The sequence below is a fragment of the Chlorocebus sabaeus genome, chromosome 6 (assembly GCF_047675955.1).
Source record: "Chlorocebus sabaeus isolate Y175 chromosome 6, mChlSab1.0.hap1, whole genome shotgun sequence".
NCBI classification, from domain to species: Eukaryota; Metazoa; Chordata; class Mammalia; order Primates; family Cercopithecidae; genus Chlorocebus; species Chlorocebus sabaeus.
The window spans coordinates 53119273-53139489 of NC_132909.1; the positions used below are offsets into that span (position 1 = coordinate 53119273).

General features: G+C 45.6%; 1 protein-coding gene and 1 pseudogene across 1 annotated transcript in view; both read left to right on the plus strand.

The window, feature by feature from the left end:
• Nucleotides 1-374: 374 nt before the first annotated feature.
• Nucleotides 375-20217, plus strand: part of ZNF560 (zinc finger protein 560) — a 38177-nt gene continuing 18334 nt past the window's right edge. Inside the window, 2 exon segments of the mRNA XM_007995171.3 lie at nucleotides 375-457; nucleotides 780-867. The gene's annotated coding sequence lies outside the window, so the exon portion shown is untranslated.
• LOC119621883 (small nucleolar RNA U13) lies at nucleotides 5658-5746 on the plus strand (annotated as a pseudogene).

Sequence of the window (20217 nt, forward strand, 5' to 3'; positions counted from 1 at the left end):
ACTGGAGAGAATCCTGAAAGGGGTCCAGGAACGTGGGGAAAGTTTTTAATGAGCATCCTGAGGGGCGAGTCCATCGCCCGACGTTTCGCCCTCCCGGTCCATTCTGTCACGGAAGCCAACCTGTGGGTCTGGGCCCACATTCAGCCCCGCCCCCGGACATGGGCCCCGCCCACAGCCCCGCCCACAGCCCTGATTTAACCCCCGCCTTGCCCCGTGGGCCCGTTTCTCTAGCCGACCCACGCACTGAGCCGACCCCTTGATACTTCCGCACCCACGCGGAGGGAAACTAGAATCCTAAAGAGTTCCATCCTGTCCAACTGCCCACGCAACGAGTCACGCCCCTCCCAATGCTCCAGCGGAAGTGACGTTAGCGGCGCGCCAGTTGTCTTTTAGTCGCTGGCGCCTATTGCCTCAGAGCCACTTTTTTCTTTGTGTCGTCTGGTCGTTCACTACTTTGGTGAGGCTCGTGTAGACTAGTGGGTTGGGCGTTTTTTCGCGGGGTGGCAGAGGTCACAATCGACCCAGGGTAATCGAGGATCCTCCTTCGAGAGGCCCGGACCACTCCACTCGCGTCTGCGGGAGCCGCGGAGCCATCGGGCGAGGCCACGTCGGAGAGGCCATTCGGACCTTGGGTCCCCTAGAGGAGGCGGGTGGGAAGTGCAGTATGGGCGCGTCCGAGGGATGTTTTCAGCCATGCGTTCCCGTCTTCAAAAGTGTCCAAGGACTCTGAGGTCTAAAAAAATAAGTCTCCAAGGCAACCTTTGTGAATTGTTTTTCAGAGGGGAAAGAATTTTGCTGTTCGCGTTCGATTGACTCCGTCCCCAAGATTCTGCAGTCCCACGGACCTGGCAACTCAACCGTGTTCGGGTGAGCACTGGTAGAAAGTTCAAGCGGGCAGATGCTTCCTTTTTTATGCAAACGAGTGTTTCATGTGAGATTTTGGCATTTTGCCTTTGCGAAACCTGTATATTTTTTATTGACACTTTACGTTCAGGTAGAAAGGTGCTTTCTTAGCTGTCTAGGGTGTGCGTATTTCTGCATGTGCATATAAACGTTTGTAGACCGCGAGTCTTTCTACTAAAGAAAGCTAAGAATACTCAGCTATTCTTTTCATTTGAAGTTCCTACCTCTGTACGTCTCCAAAGAGCTTCATAACCAGGCTTCCTGGAAGAAAGGGTGGAGGGTTTACACACAAATACTGCAATAATCGAATTTACCGTTAACGGGATGACTGTACTAAGTGTATTTTTCCTGCATTTTTCTTTCGAAAAAACTTAAACCTATGGGTATGTTGACCATCCAGTACGACGAATAAGTATCCATTGTAGCTGCACCTGTATTTAGCGTTTTGTGTATTTGCTGTCTCGTAAATACATTTTATGGTGAACTGTTTGAGAGTAAATGGGAAATTCATTGCAGAGATGAAGCTCGCCTTTTTTTTTTTTTCGAGAGGGAGTCTCGTTCTGTTGCCCAGGCTGCAGTGCAGTGGTGCGATCTCACCCCACTGCAACCTCCGCCTCCCGGGTTCAAGCGATTCTCCTGCCTCAGCCTCCCGAGTAGCTGGGATTACAGGTGCGTGCCACAATGCCCGGCTAATTTTTTGTATTTTAGTAGAGATGGGGTTTTACCGTGTTAGCCAGGATGGTAAAAGCTCGACATTTAAGTAGTGGGTAATGCCTGACTCAATGATAAGAGTGTTGTCTTACTAAAACCGTAATACTATTTGCATCAAGAAAATTAAAAATAATATTATCTAATATTTACTCTGTATAATAAATGAAAATTCTCCAAATTGTTTTAAAATATAACGGAGTGTTTTTGGATCTGAGCTCTATTCAAGCTTTTTTTTTTTTTTTTTTTTTGAGACGGACTCTCGCTCTGTCGCCCAGGCTGGAGTGCAGTGGCCAGATCTCAGCTCACTGCAAGCTCCGCCTGCCGGGTTTACGCCATTCTCCTGCCTCAGCCTCCCGAGTAGCTGGGACTGCAGTCGCCCCCCACCTCGCCTGGCTAGTTTTTTGTATTTTTTTAGTAGAGACGGGGTTTCACCGTGTTAGCCAGGATGGTCTCGATCTCCTGACCTCATGATCCGCCTGTCTCGGCCTCCCAAAGTACTGGGATTACAGGCTTGAGCCACCGCGCCCAGCCTTTTTTTTTTTTTTTTGAGAGTTTTTTTGAGGCAGGGTGTTGCCCTGTTGCCCAGGCTGGAGTGCAGTGGCGTGATACTGGCTCATGGCAACCACCACCTACCACGCCCAAGTTGTCTTTCTGTGCCTGGTTTATTTCACTTAATGTACTGCCCTCTAGTTCTATCTATGTTGTTGAAAATGACAGAATCTCATACTATTTTTTTTTTTTGGAGACACAGTCTCGCTCTGTTGCCAGGCTGGAGTGCAGTGGCGTGATCTCGACTCGCTGTAACCTCTGCCTCCCTGGTTCAAGCAATTCTCCTGCCTCAGCCGTTTGAGTAGCTGGGATTTCAGGTACACGCTACCATGTCCAGCTAATTTTTGTATTTTTAGTAGAGATGAGGTTTCACCATGTTGGCCAGGATGGTCTTGATCTCCTGACCTCGTGATCTGCCTGCCTCGGCCTCCCAAAATGCCTGACCTCGTGATCTGCCTGCCTCGGCCTCCCAAAATGCTGGAATTACAGACATGAGCCACTGCACCTGGCCAGGATCTCCTTTTTTGTCTTTTTTCTTGCCTTCCTCCCTGGTCCCCCCGCTCCTTTTTTTCCTTCAAGTTCAGCTTTTTATTGAACACATTTCAAAAGAGGTTTGGTCAAATAGACCAAAGCCAGGCCAGGCGCGGTGTTTCACACCTATAATCCCAGCACTTTGAGAGGCCGAGGTGGGTAGATCACAAGGTCAGGAGTACTGTACCAACCTGGCCAAGATGATGAATCCCTGTCTTTACTAAAAATACAAAAAAATTAGCCTGGTGTGGTGGCAGGCACCTGTAATCCCAGCTACTCAGGAGGCTGAGGCAGAGAATTGCTTGAACCCAAGAGGCGGAGGTTGCAGTGAGGTGAGATCACGCCAGTACACTCCAGCCTGGGCGACAGAGTGAGACTCCGTCTCAAAAAAAAAAAAAAAAAGGAAAAAGACCAAAGCCCATGTCATCATCAGACTCCTCAGATTCTTCTTTCTTTGCTTCCGCTTTCTTCTCCTCATCTGGAGCAGCAGCTGTGGAGGGGGTAGGAGCTCCTGCTGGTGCAGCACCTGCTGCTGGGGGAGCAGGTCCACCAGCCCTTACTTTGCAAATGAGGCTCCCAATGTTGACATTGGCCAGGGCCTTTGCAAACAAGCCAGACCAAAAAGGTTCAACATTTACACCGGCTGCTTTAATGAGGCCATTGATCTTATCCTCCGTGGCGGTCACCTCGTCCTCGTGCAGAATGAGGGCTGAGTAGATGCAGGCGAGTTGAGATGGAGGCCATGTCGTGGGCCACTATGGGGCTGGTGCTGCCAGATGCAGTGCTAGTTGCCAGATGAAGTGAGGGCCTCACTGCAACGCTGTCCTCGGAAGGACCGAGCACCTTGGCAGCAGCTGAGGAAAGTTTGAGCTCTTATCACCGAGGCTGGAGTGCAGTGATGCGATCTCAGCTCACTGCAACCTCCACCTCCTGGGCTCAAGTGATCTCCCACCTTAGCCTCCTGAGTAGCTGGGACTACAGCTGCTCACCACCACACCTGGCTAATTTTTGTATTTTTTGTAGAGATGGGGTTTCACAGTTGCCCAGGCTGGCCTCAAACTCCTGGGCTCAAGTAATCCACCTATCTCAGCCTCCCAAAGTGCTGGGATTACAGGTGTGAGTCACTGCACCTGGCCTGGATCTCATTGTTTTTTATGGATGAGCAGTACTCCATTGTATATGTGTACCACACACATTTTCTTTATCCATTCATCTGATCTGTTAAGCTACACTTAGGCTGCTTCCAAATCCTGGCTACTGTGAATACTGCTGTAGCAAACGAGAGTGCAGATATCTCTTCAATATACTGATTTCCTTTTTTTTTCTTTTTCTTTTTTTTTGTTGTGATGGAGTCTTGCTCTGTCACCCAGGCTGGAGTGCGGTGGCCGGATCTCGGCTCACTGCAAGCTCCTCCTCCTCGGGTTCATGCCATTCTCCTGCCTCAGCCTTCCGAGTAGCTGGTACTACAGGTGCCTGCCACCTCACCTGGCTAGTTTTTTGTATTTTTTAGTAGAGACGGGGTTTCACCGTGTTAGCCAGGATGGTCTCGATCTCCTGACCTCGTGATCCGCCCGTCTCGGCCTCCCAAAGTGCTGGGATTACAGGCTTGAGCCACCGCGCCTGGCCCCTTTTTTTTTTCTTAACATTTATTTTAGGTTTGAGAGTCCATATGAAGGTTTGTTACATAGGTAAAGAAATCCAGGTATTAAGCCTAGTACCCAGTGGTTATCTTTTCTGCTCCTTTCCCTCCTCCTGCTCTCTACCCTCAAGTAGACTCCAGTGTCTATTGTTTCCTTCTTTGTATTCCTAAGTTCTTATTTAGCTCCCACTTGTAAGTGAGAGCCTGTGGTATTTGGTTTTCTTTTCTTTTCTTTTCTTTTTTTAAATGATTAATAGATGATTTATTTAAGCAAGAAAATATATAGTCATCATTGCCAGACTTAATATGAGATGTTAAATGTTCTATCCAATTTTCCTTCCTGGGTAAGTTTTTCTTTCCTATCCATGTCCATTTTGAAAACATAATACCAGAAAAAGAGGGGCCCAATTCTACACAGAGCTTCCAGGAGTGAGTTTTTAGGAGTGCGTCTGAAATTAGGATAGACATTTGCTGATCTTGCGTAGGTCCAACTAATCAAGGCAGGATCTTCGACGAGCGGTGGTTAGGGTCATTGTACTGGAGCAGGTACTCCTGCTGAAACTGGGCTTTTATGGCCAACTGCTTAGCTTGTGCCCTCCCGGTTTCCAGGGACATGTCATAGTTGGCCAGGTCAAGCATCGAGGGCAGAGTGGCCAGGCATGACGGAGTACACTTTGGGAACGATATCTTGGTGACCTAGCCACACAGCTGCCAGTATTTGGTTTTCTGTACCTGCCTTAGTTTGCTAAGTGTAATAGCCTCCAGCTCTATCTATGTTTTCGCCAAAGACATGATCTTCTTGTTCTTTTTCATGGCTGCATGGTATTCGATGGTGTATGTGTACCACATTTTCTTTATCTGGTCTGTCATTGAGGGGCATTTATGTTGATCCTATGTCTTTGCTCTTGTGAATAGCGCTGCATTGAACATTTGTGTGTCTGTGTCTTTATGGTAGAATGATCTATTTATTTATTCATTTTTTGAGACAGAGTCTCACTCCGTCTCCCAGGCTGGAGTGCAGTGGCGCAATCTCGGCTCACTGCAACCTCCGCCTCCTGGGTTCAAGTGATTCTCCTGCCTCAGCCTCCCAAGTAGCTGGGATTACAGGCGTTTGCCACCGTGCTCGGTTAATTTTTGTATTTTTAGTGGAGACGAGGGTTTCACTATGCTGGCCAGGCTGGCTGGTCTTGAACTCCTGACCTCGTGGTCTGCCCACCTTGGCCTCCCAAAGTGCTGAGATTACAGGCATGAGCCACCTCGCCTGGCCAGAGCACTTTATTTTAAAGATAGCCTTTTCCTTTTGGATAAGAAAGTAATATGTGAGATCCTTTTGTGGGCTGATTGAGTTTTCACACTCTTGTGTGAGATGTGCCTCCCTCATACCTTTTTACCATGTCATCAGCACAAAAGAGAGTAATATGTGGGTTGATATTTTGACACCTGGAATATATATATCACATATATATTATATATTTATATGAGAATGTATCTATCACATAGATATGTAGAGAGAAAGAGATCTCTATAACTGTATATTCGCATATCTGTATTTGTGGGGTTTTTTTTGGGTTTTTTTTTTTGAGACTCATTCTGTTTCCCAGGGTGGAGTGCAGTGTCACGATCCTAGCTCACTACAGCTTTGAACTACTGGGCTCAAGTGATCCTCCCACCATGACCTCAGAAAATGTTGGGATTACAGGCATGAGCCACCATCCCTTGCAGGACACCTGGAATATCTTGTTCCCCAGCAACCTTTCTACTGATTATTTTAGCATCCATGAGTAACCTGCAGTAAATGAACTTCTTTTTTATGTAGTTAACATTTTTGTAAGTGTATTATCAGGTTAAACCTTTAATACTGGATTTTAGGTCAGAGGACAAATGTACATTTAATTTTGCTGGATATTATAAATTCCCATCCATAGGTCTTGTACCATTTGGCAGTTTCTGAATGGATGTAAAGTTGTGTAAAAATTATTCTGGAAAGAAATAAGAAACAGACTTTAGCTTGTTTTTTGTTTTTTTTTCTGTTTGTTTGTTTTACTGCTGCTGCATCTGAAGATAGATTTTAGTTTTAACCGCAAGCCACTTGTTTTCAAAAAGAAAGTCAGTGTCTTGTTCAGTTTCATCCTGAATAAGAATACTCAAATATATTTTCAGAAGTATAGTGTTCTTTCTTTCGTTTCTTTCTCCCCGCGCGCCGTCCCCCCCACCCCGTTTTTGAGACAAATTCTTCCTCTGTTGCCCAGGCTGGAGTGCAGTGGTGCCATCTCAATTCACTGCACCCTCTGCCTCCTGGGTTCAAGTGATTCTCATGCCTCAGCCTCTGAAGTAGCTGGGATTACAGGCATGCAGCACCACACCTGGCTGATGAAGGGGTGGCCTGCCCCTCCACACCTGCGGTCGTTTCTCGTTAGGTGGAACGAGAGACTTGAGAAAAGAAATGAGACACAGAGACAAAGTATAGAGAAAGAAAAAGTGGGCCCAGGGGAACCGCGCTCAGCATACAGAGGACCCACGCCGGCACCAGTCTCTGAGTTCCCTTAGTATTTATTGATAATTATCTTTACCATCTTAAAGATAAGGGAGTGGCAGTGAAAATAGATTTAGAAACTTAAAAACCTTTAAACTTAGAAGCTTAGAAACTTAGAGACTTAGAAATTTATAGACTTAGAAGCTTAGAAACTTAGAGACTTAGAAATTTAGAAGCTTAGAAAAGCCACACCAGGTGGTTATCTAAAAGCACCCACCCAACGACCAGGTGGCCATCTAAAGCACCCGCCTGATGTCCGTGTGGCTATCTAAAACACCCACCCATATTCCTGGAACTCAAACAGAAGAACAAGTCTGGGAAATACCCCGCGCGGGTTCAAACCAGGTTCAAACCAACCAATTAAAGTAAGACATCTCGCTCAGGCCATAACCTGCTCCAATCATCTTGCGCCTCAAGCTTTGTAAAATTTTGTGGTTTTTTCCTTTATAAACCGTCTGTAACAAGCATTCGGGGTCCTGTGGCCAACTTTGGACATAGGACCCTAGTGCGCTAGCAATAAATCTCTCCGCTGTGACTTCCGTGTCGAGTGGTCTCTCGCGGCGACCCCAGCCCAGGAAGGAATCTGAAAACTGGGTTCCTACAGCAGGACAAATAGATCGTTGTAGGGAGAAAATCAGCAGTAAGACATATGGATAAAGATCTCTGTGACGTGAGTAAGTTCAAAGGAAAATGCTGTGCCTTGAGATGCATATGCAAACGTCTCCACAAACCTCTTAGCAGCTTTGCACCAGCAAGTCCCGCCAGCAAGTCCCACCTTATTCTGTAAGGCGGTTTTCTCCTATCTCACTAAACAGAGCCCAGGGACACGAGCAGGATTTTTAACCAGCAAGCTGCCTTCAGGCACTTGTTTAACAAAGACACATCCTGCACAGCCCAAAATCCATTAAACCTTCAGTCACCACAGCACATGTCTCTTGCAAGGACAAGGTTGGGGGTAGGGTCACAGATTAACAGCATCTCAAATACAGAACAAAATGGAGTGTCTTATGTCTACTTCTTTCTGTATAGACACAGTAAGAGGCTGATCTCTCTTTCTTTTCCCCACAGCTAAGTTTTGTATTTTTTGTAGAGATGGGGTTTCGTCATGTTGGCCAGGCTAGTCTTGAACTCCTGGCCTCAAGTGATCTGCCCACCTTGGCCTCCCAAAGTGTGGGATTGCAAGCGTGAACTACTACTGCGGCTGGCCCGTAGTGTAGCGTTTTGATTTATGTTTTATGTGTGAGACATTTTATATGAGTGTTGTTTAATTCTTGTGTTGTATATTCTATTTCTTTTTTAAAAATAAAAATCCTGTTTATTCAGTGAATCACTTCAGCCTGTGACAGTAATTTTGAATCCAATTCTATCAATCATTAAATCGTATAGTCCATCTACGAATTTGATAAGCATGCTGTGTCTTATCTAATTGCCTTAGGTGAAACCTACAGTACAATTTTTTTTTTTTTTTTGACTATAGAGTCTTGCTCTGTTGCCCTGGCTAGAGTGCAGTGGCACGATCTCGGCTCAGTGCAACCTCTGCCTAGGGAAGAGTGTATTTCCACATTCAGTCAATAGGCAAAATTCATTTCCTTGCAGCTACAGGACTTGTTGCTGGCTGTTGTTGGAGGCTGTGCTCAGCTCCTAGAAACTACTTGCAGGTTTTGTGTTTTTTTTTTTTTGAGACGGAGTTTCACTCTTGTTGCTCAGTCTGGAGTGCAATGGCGTGACCTTCGCTCATCGCAACCTCCGCCTCCCGGGTTCAAGTGATTCTTTTGCCTCAGCCTCCCGAGTAGCTGGGATTACAGGCATTCGCCACCATGCCCAGCTAACTTTTTATTTTGTTTTGTTTTGAGACGGAGTTTTGCTCTTGTCACCCAGGGTGAAGTGCTGTGGTGTGATCTTGGCCCAATATAATCTCTGCCTCCTGGGTTCAAGCATTCTCCTGCCTTAGCTTCCCAAGTAGCTGGGATTACAGGCACCTGCCACCATGCCCGGCTAATTTTTTGTGTTTTTAGTAGAGACAGGGTTTCGCCATGTTGGGCAGGCTGGTCTCAAACTCCTCACCTCAGGTGATCCACCCATGTTGGCCTCCCAAAGTGCTGGGATTACAGGCAAGAGCCACCGCACGTGGCCTCCCTTCCATCTTAAAATGCAACATGATAAAGCTTAACATGTTCCATTAAAAGATAAATGCTTAAGGAATACAGCCCTTTGTTCCACAGCAGATAGTGATGGTGAATTTGGAGCTGAGATGGATAAATTGGTAACTGGCATGTTCACCGTTTTGCCTAGTCAGCATCCACATGTGTCCATCTACACACACTTTGATTCTCTTATAATGATTAAGTCTGCATTTCCACTTAACAAGATTGAAGGGAGAATTTCTCACCCCTAAGTGAGAAGGTGCACAGCCCCTCATCACAGGTCATATTAGGTTTTTTTTGGAATGGATTCTCACTCTTTCACCCAGACTGGAGTGCAGTGGTGCGATCTCAGCTCTCTGCAACCTCCGCCTCCCAGGTTCAAGTGATTCTCCTGCCCCAGCTTCCTGAGTAGCTGAGTGAAGGGGCGGCCTGCCTCTCCACACCTGTGGGCGTTTCTCGTTAGGTGGAACGAGAGACTTGAGAAAAGAAATGAGACACAGAGACAAAATATAGAGAAAGAAAAAGTGGGCCCAGGGGACCGACGCTCAGCTTACAGAGGACCCACGCTGGCACCAGTCTCTGAGTTCCCTTAGTATTTATTGATAATTATCTTTACCATCTTAAAGATAAGGGAGCGGCAGGACAGTAGGATCATTTTAGGGAGAAAATTAGCAGTAAGACATATGGACGAAGATCTCTGTGACATGAATAAGTTCAAAGGAAAATGCTGTGCCTTGAGATGCATATGTAAACATCTCCACAAACCTCTTAGCAGCATTGCACCAGCAAGTCCCGCCAGCAAGTCCCACTGTATGCGGTAAGGCGGTTTTCTCCTATCTCAGTAAACAGAGCATACAATGGGGTCTCACACCGAGATGTTCTGTTCCATTGCCCAGGGACGGGCAGGATTTTTAACCAGCAAGCTGCCTTCAGGCACTTGTTTAACAAAGACACATCCTGCACAGCCCAAAATCCATTAAACCTTGAGTCACCACAGCACGTGTCTTGCAAGGACAAGGTTGGGGGTAGGGTCACAGATTAACAGCATCTCAAATACGGAACAAAATGGAGTCTTATGTCTACTTCTTTCTATATAGACACAGTAACAGGCTGATCTCTTTCTTTTCCCCACACTGAGATTAAAGGCGTGCGCCGCCATGCCCAGCTAATTTTTGTATTTTTAGTAGACACAGTGTTTCATCATGTTGGCCAGGCTGGTCTCGAACTCCTGACCTTAGGTGATGTGCCAGCCTTGGCCTTCCAAAGTGCTGGGATTACAGGTGTGAGCCACCACGCCTGAAGCCATGTTAATTTCTACTGAAATTTTGTCATATTCTCCTTGAATATTCTGTTACCTGAAAACTAAATTTTAAATTTAGGCCGGGTGCGGTGGCTTATGCCTGTAATCCCAGCACTTTGGGAGGCTGAGGCGGGCTGATCACAAGTTAAGGAGATCGAGACCATCCTGGCTAATACGGTGAAACCCTGTCTCTACTAAAAATACAAAAAAAGCCGGGCGCGGTGGCTCAAGCCTGTGATCCCAGCACTTTGGGAGGCCGAGATGGGCAGATCACAAGGTCAGGAGATCGAGATCCATCCTGGCTAACATCCTGGTGAAACCCCGTCTCTACTAAAAAATACAAAAAAACTAGCCGGGCGAGGTGGCGGGTGCCTGTAGTCCCAGCTACTCGGGAGGCTGAGGCAGGAGAATGGCGTAAACCTGGGAGGCGGAGCTTGCAGTGAGCTGAGATCCATCCACTGCACTCCAGCCTGGGCGATAGAGCGAGACTCCGTCTCAAAAAAAAAAAAAAAATACACGAAAACAAAATTAGCTGGGTGTGGTGGCAGGCGCCTGTAGTCCCAGCTACCTGGGAGGCTGAGGCAGGAGAATGGCGTGAACCTGGGAGGCGGAGCTTGCAGTGAGCCAAGATCTCGCCACTGCACTCCAGCCTGGGCAACAGAGAAACTGAGTCTCAAAAAAAAAAAAAAAAAATATATATATATATATATAAAAATATAAATTTAACGTTTAGTAACTTACATATAAAATAGAATAGAGAAGTGAATGGTTGGTTTATATAAATACATGCTTAGAAACTAACATGTATACATAAAAATCAAAGAGGAAACTCGGGGCTGGATGTGGTGGCTCATGCCTGTAATCCCAGCACTTTTGGAGGCCGAGACTTGTGGATCACTTGAAATCAGGGGTATGAGACCAGTCTGGCCTACATGGTGAAACCCTGTCTCTACTGAAAATACAAAAATTAGTTGGGCGTGGTGGTGGGCACCTGTAATCCCAGCTACTTTGGAGGGTGAGGCAGGAGAATTGCTTGAATCTGGGAGGTGGAGGTTGCAGTGAGCTGAGATTCCGCCACTGTACTCCTGCTTAGGCAACAGAGAGAGATTCCGTCTCAAAAAAGCAAAAACACAAAACCTGCCAAACTACTGAAGTTTTTGTTTCTGTCGTTGATCTTGAAGTTGATATCCATGGTTTTACTTTTTCAGTGAACATTTTTTGTATTTTCCTTGCCCTCAGCCAGAAACTCAGCAGCTCTTGGTTCTGTACCTGATGGAGTGATTCAAACCTTCATTGTGAGAGGATCTTGGTCCTCCATGTTCCTGCCTTTTCTCTATTGTAATTTTTTGTTAATCTTTCTAAGTGGTATGGAAGTGCTAGGAGGTTCTAGACATCATCCTTTTCGCCTCAGTTGTATAGCAGTACCCCAGTTTCCCTTTGGTAATTGAGATTAATCCCTTCAGTTAATAGATTATTCCCCCTCACCTCCTTCTTTTTCTTTTTCTTCTTGGTTTAATGGATATGAAACTCATAAGGGCCAGATGTTAATCTCACTTTCCAATGTGTTGGGACCAAATAGTTGCCCCTTGGGAAGCATTCCCCATTATGGACTCAGCTCTCCAAATTACACTGCTCTACATTGCTGGGATTGGAAGCAACATTTTTGTCATGGAGCTAATTCTGCCTTCACCCATCAATTCCTGAGCCTGTTTGTTCTGACGGGTGAGATAGTAGCATCTAATGAACTCTGATTCAGAGCATGCACTGTGTCTTGTGAAACAGAATCCTATTCTTTCAGAGGTTGTCTCCCAGTTGGCCCTGTATCTGAATTTTCAGTAGGCCATTTCACCTTTCATTTAGACTAGCCGCTTCTGAGTGATGGGGTGTGTGGATGAGACCAGTTGATGATAGGGACATGTTCCCACTGTTGCACTTCCTTTGCAGTGAAATGGGTTCCTTGATGAAAGACAGTATTGTGTGAATGCTGTGACTACAGTGAAAGCATTTTGTGAGTGCATGGATGGTGCATTGTATAGGCAGAAGCCTAGTGGATTTGCCTCTCTCCTATACAAATCTGTCTCTATACAAATCCTATATGGATTTGCCTCTCTACTTAGTAGTTAGGCTTCTGGCAAATCCATATCCAGAACATGAGTCTGTTCCAGTGAGGATGAATCTTAGTCACCTTCATGATAGGAGTGGCCCAATGTAATCATCTTGCCACCAGATGGCTCCCCTGGTCACTCTAGAAATTAATGCCCTTGGTTCAAGACTAACCTGGGCAACATGGTGAAACCCCATCTCTACAAAAACAAAAAATCAAACCATGCTCCCCAAAAGCCCCCCAAATTAGCCAGGCTTGGTGATATACACCTGTAGTCCCATCTACTCAGGAGCATGAGGCAGAAAGATTGCTTGAGCCCGGGAGATTGAGGCTGTAGTGAGCTGTGATCATGCCACTGCACTCCAGCCTGGGTGACAGAGTGAGACCCTGTCCCCCTCCCCCCAAAAGAAAAGAAAAAAGAAATTAATGCCCTTATATATTCAGTTTTGGTTTTTGCTTTTAGCAGATTAAGCACCTAGCAGTAGCGTTAGCTGCATCAGCTTTGGTCAGTGGAAGTCCATACTGTTGAGCCACAGTAGCCTTTATCCCTGTTTTTATGGCCATCTTATTCAAGGGCCTATGGAGCAAACATTGGGGTGGCAGGGGAAAACAATTGACTTCTATATAGAGTATCATTTTGTCCAGTTGATTATTAAGAGTCTTATTTCTACTGGATTGCCTTTGCTGGACATTTATGTGGGACACAAATATCTTTACAGCCCATGTCCTTTAAGAGAGATCTATCCATGTATGTATTTCTAGACTTACCAGTCTTGTTCCATATACATCCTTGGCCATTCAGTGAAACCATTAGCAACTGCTCATGGATCATTGTTTACGTGTCCTTCTGGCCGTGTCCTCCAGACCCAGATAGTCAAATATACTGTGAGAAGTTCTGCCACTGGGATGCCATTCTTATCTGAAAGATATTACAGTCTTTTGGCATCATTGTTCAGCTGAGCTGTTGTGTTTGTGCTCCCACTTTTGGATGTTGCTAGCATATTGCGCAGACATCTGTAAACAGGCCTTGTCTCAGATAGGCATAAGAAATACCTTAGGAAGCCACAGGCATGGATTGAGGGAAATGAGGCAGTGCGAATGGAGCTTGTGTTGAGTCTTTGCCATTTGTTGATGCAGTTTACTTGTACTCGCTGAAACTTCTAGAGCTCAGTGTCTTCTGTGCCATTTCCATTTGTTGAAAGATTGCTGCTGCATTTGCCCCAAACTTGGTGTTTTGTGGGTCAGACAACCTCAAGTTCATGGTAGGAAGCTCAGGCCACTTGGTCACTTGATGTACCATGTACAACTTATATGTTGAACCCAGTGGTCATTATTTACTCAAAAGGAGACTAGTTTCTTGCAGAAGAAGGAATATATTTATTCTGAACTACTGCTATGATTTTCCTACTGGTGCTTGCTAGAGGCTTCCAGCAACTATTATTTACTATGGATACTTTGAGTATCATTGTATCTGGTGGATTATTTTGACCAAGTGCTTACAAATCTTGTACTGCAGCCTGAGCTTGGTACACTGCAATCACTTGGTGTTCACTCACTTGTAAGCATTATGACCAACTCTGTAGATGGGTTGAAGCACATTGAAATGTGGTATATGCTGTCTAAATAATTTTATTTTATTTACTTTTATTTTTTTAGACGGAGTCTCGCTCTGTCGCCCAGGCTGGAGTGCAGTGGTGCAGTCTCAGCTCACTGCAGCCTCTGCCTCCCGGATCCAAGTGATTCTCCTGCCTCAGCCTCCTGAGTGGCTGGGACTACAGACGTGTGCCACCACGCCCAGCTAATTTTTTGTATTTTTAGTGGAGATGGGGTTTCACCATGTTAGCCAGGATAATCTCAATCTCCTGACCTCGTGATCTGCCCACCTCGGCCTCCCAAAGTGCTGGGATTACAGGCGTGAGCCACTGTGCCTGGCCAAGAATCTTATAGGTCTGCCAAGTGTTGCACCTAATTTTGGGGAGCATTGACTAGGAGTGACACCTTGGAGGGGATATCTTGATATGGTCTAGACAACTGAACCCTCAAATCTTTGTTGATTGGATGGGGCATGGTGGCTCAGGCCTGTAACTCTAACACTTTGGGAGGCCGAGGCAGGCAGATTGCTTGAGGCCAGGGGTTCAAGACCAGCCTGGCCAAGGTAGTAAGATCCCATCTCTACCAAAAAAGGTTAAAAGAAAAAAAAAATTACCTGGCGTGGTAGTATACACCTGTCATCCCAGATGCTTGGGAGGGTGAGGTGGATCACTTGAGCTTAGGAGGTGGAGGTTATGGTGAGCCATGATCACACCACTGCACTCCAGCCTGGGCAACAGAGCAAGATGCTGTCTCAACAAAACAAAACAAAACAAAACCAACTTTGTTGATTTAGCTGGCTCTTGAATCTCCCATCCTCTACTTTGTAGCCTGTAAAGGTATCCAAACTATTTACTGTTTCTTGTTCATGGGATCTAATATACAAAATATTATCAATGTGATAGAGTGTTGCAAAGTTTTGTGTAATATCAAAACCTCTGAAGACTCTATTTTGATGGAAAACAGGAGAATTGATGTAAGTTATGATAGTCCCCCGTAATTCTCCAAAGTCCATGTGACTTCTGCACAATCCTGAGTTGTGTGTTACCTAGGTCTGGTGATTTGATGAGAGGCTGTGAATCTCCCCTGTGGTGACTCTTATCAGGTTTTTGGCCATTAGACTTGAGATTTCTTGTTACATAGATCAAGCAGTATTCCAAGACTCACATTGGCAAACTATGGCTAGTCTTCAACCTGTTTTTGTAAATTATAATTGGAACAGAACAACCACGTTCATTTGTTTACATATTTTCTGAGGCTTCTTTCATACTACAAGGGCAGAGTTGAGTATTTGTAACAGAGACTGTGGCTCACAAAGTATAACATTTATTATATGTCCCATTACAACAAGATTTATTAATCCCTGTTGTAGTAGGGTGCTTATCTGTTTCATCCTAGGGACAAAATGTGATCAGTTTGCTAACATCAATGATCTCTGCAGGCCAAAGCATTCCAATTATTGGTACATTCAGTGTGCCCTTGACATTCGATGTAGCCTCGTTGTCTTGGATAGTTAAGTGCTACCCACTTGATTTTTGGCACTCAAGGTTGTCGTCATCCCCATTGAAACAGGGAACTCATCTCAGTGATTGTATCTCCTATAGTCTTAACAAATGTATAAAAGAGAATAAACAGAACTTTTCAAACTTTTCAAGAATGGAGGTACTCCCTTCAGTTACCTATTTCTGAATGGCTTTGTGAAGAGGGTGTCTTCTGGGCCCTCAATGTAGGTTGAAGAAGGGAAGCTGTGCAGATCACATGTGATAAATCCAGTGCAACCTTCCTATGTGTCTGGGATTCCCTCCTTTATATTAGCCAGGGAAGCTCTTACATATTAACCCTGTTAGCTAGGTCATGAGTACAAGTTTCAGTCATCCAACCAGTTTAGCTATTAGAATCATGCCGTGGTCCATTAGCTAATATGTAAAATTCAAAATGTCTAGTAAGTACCTGTATTAGGCTATTCTCACATTGCTATAAAGAAATACACGAGACTGGGCAATTTATAAAGAAGTTCCCAGCCGCCCAACTGTCTGGGAAGTGAAGAGCGCCTCTACCTGGCCACTGCCCCGTCTGGCAAGTGATGAGTGCCTCTGCCCGTTGCCCCACTGTCTGGAAAGTGAGGAGCCTCTCCGTCCGGCTGTTCACCGTCTGGGAAGTGAGGAGCGCCTCTACCTGGCTGCCGCCCTGTCTGGGAAGTGAGAAGCACCTCTACCTGGCCGCCACCCGGTCTAGGAAGTGAGGAGGGACTCTGCCTGGTCACTGCACCATCTAGGAAGTGAGGAGTGCCTCTGCCCGGCCGCCCCGCCATCTGGGAAGCGAGGAGCACCTCTGCCCGGCCGCCCCACTGTCTGGGAAGTGAGGAGCGCCTCTGTCGAGCTACTGTGCAACCCTCCAAGTGTGAAGTGGTAGCCTTGTGTGTGATCTTTCTGCCCTCCCCAAGTTTGCATTTTCAACATTAAAGTTTATTTTTTTAATTAAAAGTTTTAAATTGGAGAATGAAAAAAAGTTTAATTGGCTCACAGTTCTGCAGGCTGTACAAGAAGCATAGTGACTTCTGCACCTGGGGAGGCCTCTGGAAGTTTTCAGTCATGGCAAAAGGTGAAGCAGGAGTAGGTACATCTTATATGGCAGGAGCCAAGAGCAAGGGAGAATGATGGGAGGTGCTATACACTTTTAAATGGCCAGTTCATGAGGACAGTATGAAAGGAGATGGTGCTAAACCATTCATGAGAAATCTGCCCCCATGATCCTGTCATCTCTCACCAGACCTCACCTCCAACACTGGGGACTGTAGTTTGACATGAGATTTGGTGGGGACACAGATCCAAACCATATCAGTGTTCCATATCAATGAATTTGGGCCTATCTAATGTTACATTTTAACCTTCTTGATCTAATACCCTTAGAATCCATCCCATATATGTTCCCTTGTTTTCTTGTAATACGTTATCAGAGTTGGAATTTTTTTGTTGTGTGAGCTTTTTTCTCTTGCGTTATGTTGTATATCTTTGCCCCTGGATTTTGGACTAGTTATGACTCTAGTGATAAAAATAAGTGATTATGGTGTGGGTCTTGTGGAGAATATATATTACCTTCCAAGGTATCTGGACCAAATGAGATTGTCACAAATTTCAAGCAGAAGGCTTTCTCCTCAGAAACCAAAAGGCAAGCTATATCCCTGGTAAGGGAGGCTCAAAGTGTCTTAGGTTGTGTTAGTCTCTTTATTGTTGCTATGATATAATACCTGAGTAATTTATAAAGAAAAGAGGTTTCTTTGGCTCAGGATTCTAGTGACTGGAAAGTCCAAGAGCATGGCCCCAGCATCTCCCCTGCTTCTGATGAGGCTCACATGCTGCATCAAAACATGGTGGAGAGGCAGAAGAGGAAGCAGGCTTGTGCAAAAGGGACCAAACACAAGCAGCAGCCTTGCTTTATAACAGTTAGCTCCTGTGGGCACTAATCCAGTTCTGTGTGAGCTAAAATTCACTTCTGCCTGACAGCATTAGTCAGTTTATGTAGGATCTACCCCCATGACCCAAACATCTCATTAGGCCCCTTCTCCCAGTGCTGTGATATTGAGGACCAAGCCTCAACAGGAGTTGTGATGGGGACAAACCACATCCAAATCATAACAGGGGTTTAAGATCATGTCTTTCATCCGGATCCAACCAGATGTCTTCATTCCAGGTTCCATATTGTCATTCTTCCCTGAATACATTATACATTTTTAAAAATTCATATTTTCTTGATGCCTTAGCATTCTAACAAGCAGGCTGTGAGCTCCCTGCTCAAGGGACAAGATGTACCAGTATGATAAGGTACTTATGCTATAAGTTCTTCTGTTGGCCCTCCCCTGACCATGACCTAGTAACATTCAGATGCACCAATGAAATCTAATGCCTTTTGCTTTAGTACTATACCTCAAGCCCCAATAAAGGCAATTGCCCTCAAGGGAGGCTTCTCTCTCAGCTCCCTACCTGCTTGTCAGAGCCTCCTGCTTTGGTCCTCCTCCAGCATAGCCCCCTGCATGGCATGGCATGCCTCCCTCTCTAGGATCTATGAGTGTAATAAATCCGTTGATTTCATGAGCCTTTCGAAGTGTAATTGCAGGAGTGTGTTGGAGGGATCCTGAAAGATCCCACAAAAGTGACTTAGTGCCCCATTTACAACACAGTTGGCGAAAAGGGTGAGATCACTTTGAACTGGGGTGGAAAGTCTCTTGTAAGTGCCCTTTGACCTTTCGTGGCTTGCTGATTTTTTTTTTTTTTTTTTTTTTTGAGACGGAGTCTTGCTCTGTCGCCCAAGCTGGAGTGCAATGGCCGGATCTCAGCTCACTGCAAGCTCCGCCTCCCGGGTTTACGCCATTCTCCTGCCTCAGCCTCCCGAGTAGCTGGGATTACAGGCGCCCGCCACCTCGCCCGGCTAGTTTTTTTTTGTATATATTTAGTAGAGACGGGGTTTCACCGGGTTAGCCAGGATGGTCTCGATCTCCTGACCTCGTGATCCGCCCGTCTCGGCCTCCCAAAGTGCTGGGATTACAGGCTTGAGCCACCGCGCCCGGCCTTGCTGATTGTATAAGTAAAATGCTTATTACTCTAGAAATGCTTGTTCCTCAGTGCTGAGAAGAGCTAGCGCTCAGACAAAGAATTTTCTCAGCAAGGCAATTTTACTTTCTGCAGAAAGGGTGCTCCTCACAGATGGAACAATGGTGAGAGGACACACAAACAAAGGAGGGAAGCAATTTTTATCCCTTATGGAGCTTTTCCCTGCTACTGTGTCCTGTCTTTATTGGCTGGAGCTGGACCGCACAATCTAAGCTAAACCTGACTGGCTAATAACGTAAAACTTTCCTAAAGGTAAAGGCAAGGGAGAACAAAGGAAAAGAGGAAGTTGCTTATGAAAAGACTTAGAGAAGTAATAACGTTTCCAAATAAGGAAGGGGCATAAGCTGTGAGTTGGGACATGCCTGAGCATGTCTAGAACAAATATCTTGGTTAAAGTACAAGGACATAGAATGTACTCATTCCGTTATATCTAACAGCTACATAGGATAGGGCCTAACAAAGAGTTATTAGCACAAAGAAAGGAGGCTTGAAGGAAGTTAATCTTTAAAAGAAACTGTTACTTCTTTTTTGTTTTTTGAGACAGAGTCTCACTCTTGTTGCCCAGGCTAGAGTACGGTGGCATGATCTCGGCTCACTGCAACCTCCACCTCCTGGGTTCAAGTGATTCTCCTGCCTCGGTCTCCCAAGTATCTGGGATTACAGGTGCCTGCCACCACGCTTGGCTCATTTTTGTGTATTTACTAGAGACGGGGTTTTGCCATATTGGCCAGGCTGGTTTAGAACTCCTGACCTCAGGTTGTAGCAGGACGAGCCGCAGACAAAACCCCTCAGACACTGAGTTTTGGAAGGAAGGGCTTTATTCAGCTGGGAGCATCGGCAAGCTACCATCTTAAAATCCGAGCTCCCTGAGTGCACAATTTCTGTCCCTTTTAAGGGCTCATAACACTAAAGATTTCACATGAAAGGGTCGTGATTGATTGAGCAATCTAGGGGGTACGTGACAGGGGCTTCGTGCACTGGTAGTCAGAGTGAAACAAAACAGAGCAGGGAGTTTCACAATGTTCTTCCACACAGTGTCTGTAATCTATGGATAACATCGGTTGCTAAGTCATGAGTTGATTTTTAACTACTAGGTTCAGGCCAGGCAGGCCCAAGCCTGGTTTCGGGTCTGGTTTTGGGTCTGGTGTCTGGTGCCAGGCTGCCTGCCTTTGGTTTCACTTCCTTGTTTCTTCTTAAAACAGGTACTGAGTATAAAACAATATAAAACAATATGAGAGGGTCTCGCTCTTCCCTCAAGGTGATCCACCTGCCTCAGCCTCCGAAAGTGCTGGGATTACAGGCGTGAGCCACGGCACCCAGCCTAAAAGAAAATATTATTTCTAACACTTACGATTTATTCTTTAACAAGAAGGGAAACTTTGAAGAGGAACTTTACTTTCCACTCTGTACCATTTGGGAAGGCTGCCTGTCTTGTTGGAGTTTATGTGTATTGCTGTGCCATGCTTTGTATTGTCCCTTCCAAGTGTTGGCCTGGAGTCTTTGTCATAAAGTTTGGACCCTGTGCTAGTACCAGTAATGCACCCCAGGATACTGCTTACCAGCCAAGATCCCAGGTAGAGGGTGATTATCCTGTTCTTCTTCAGGA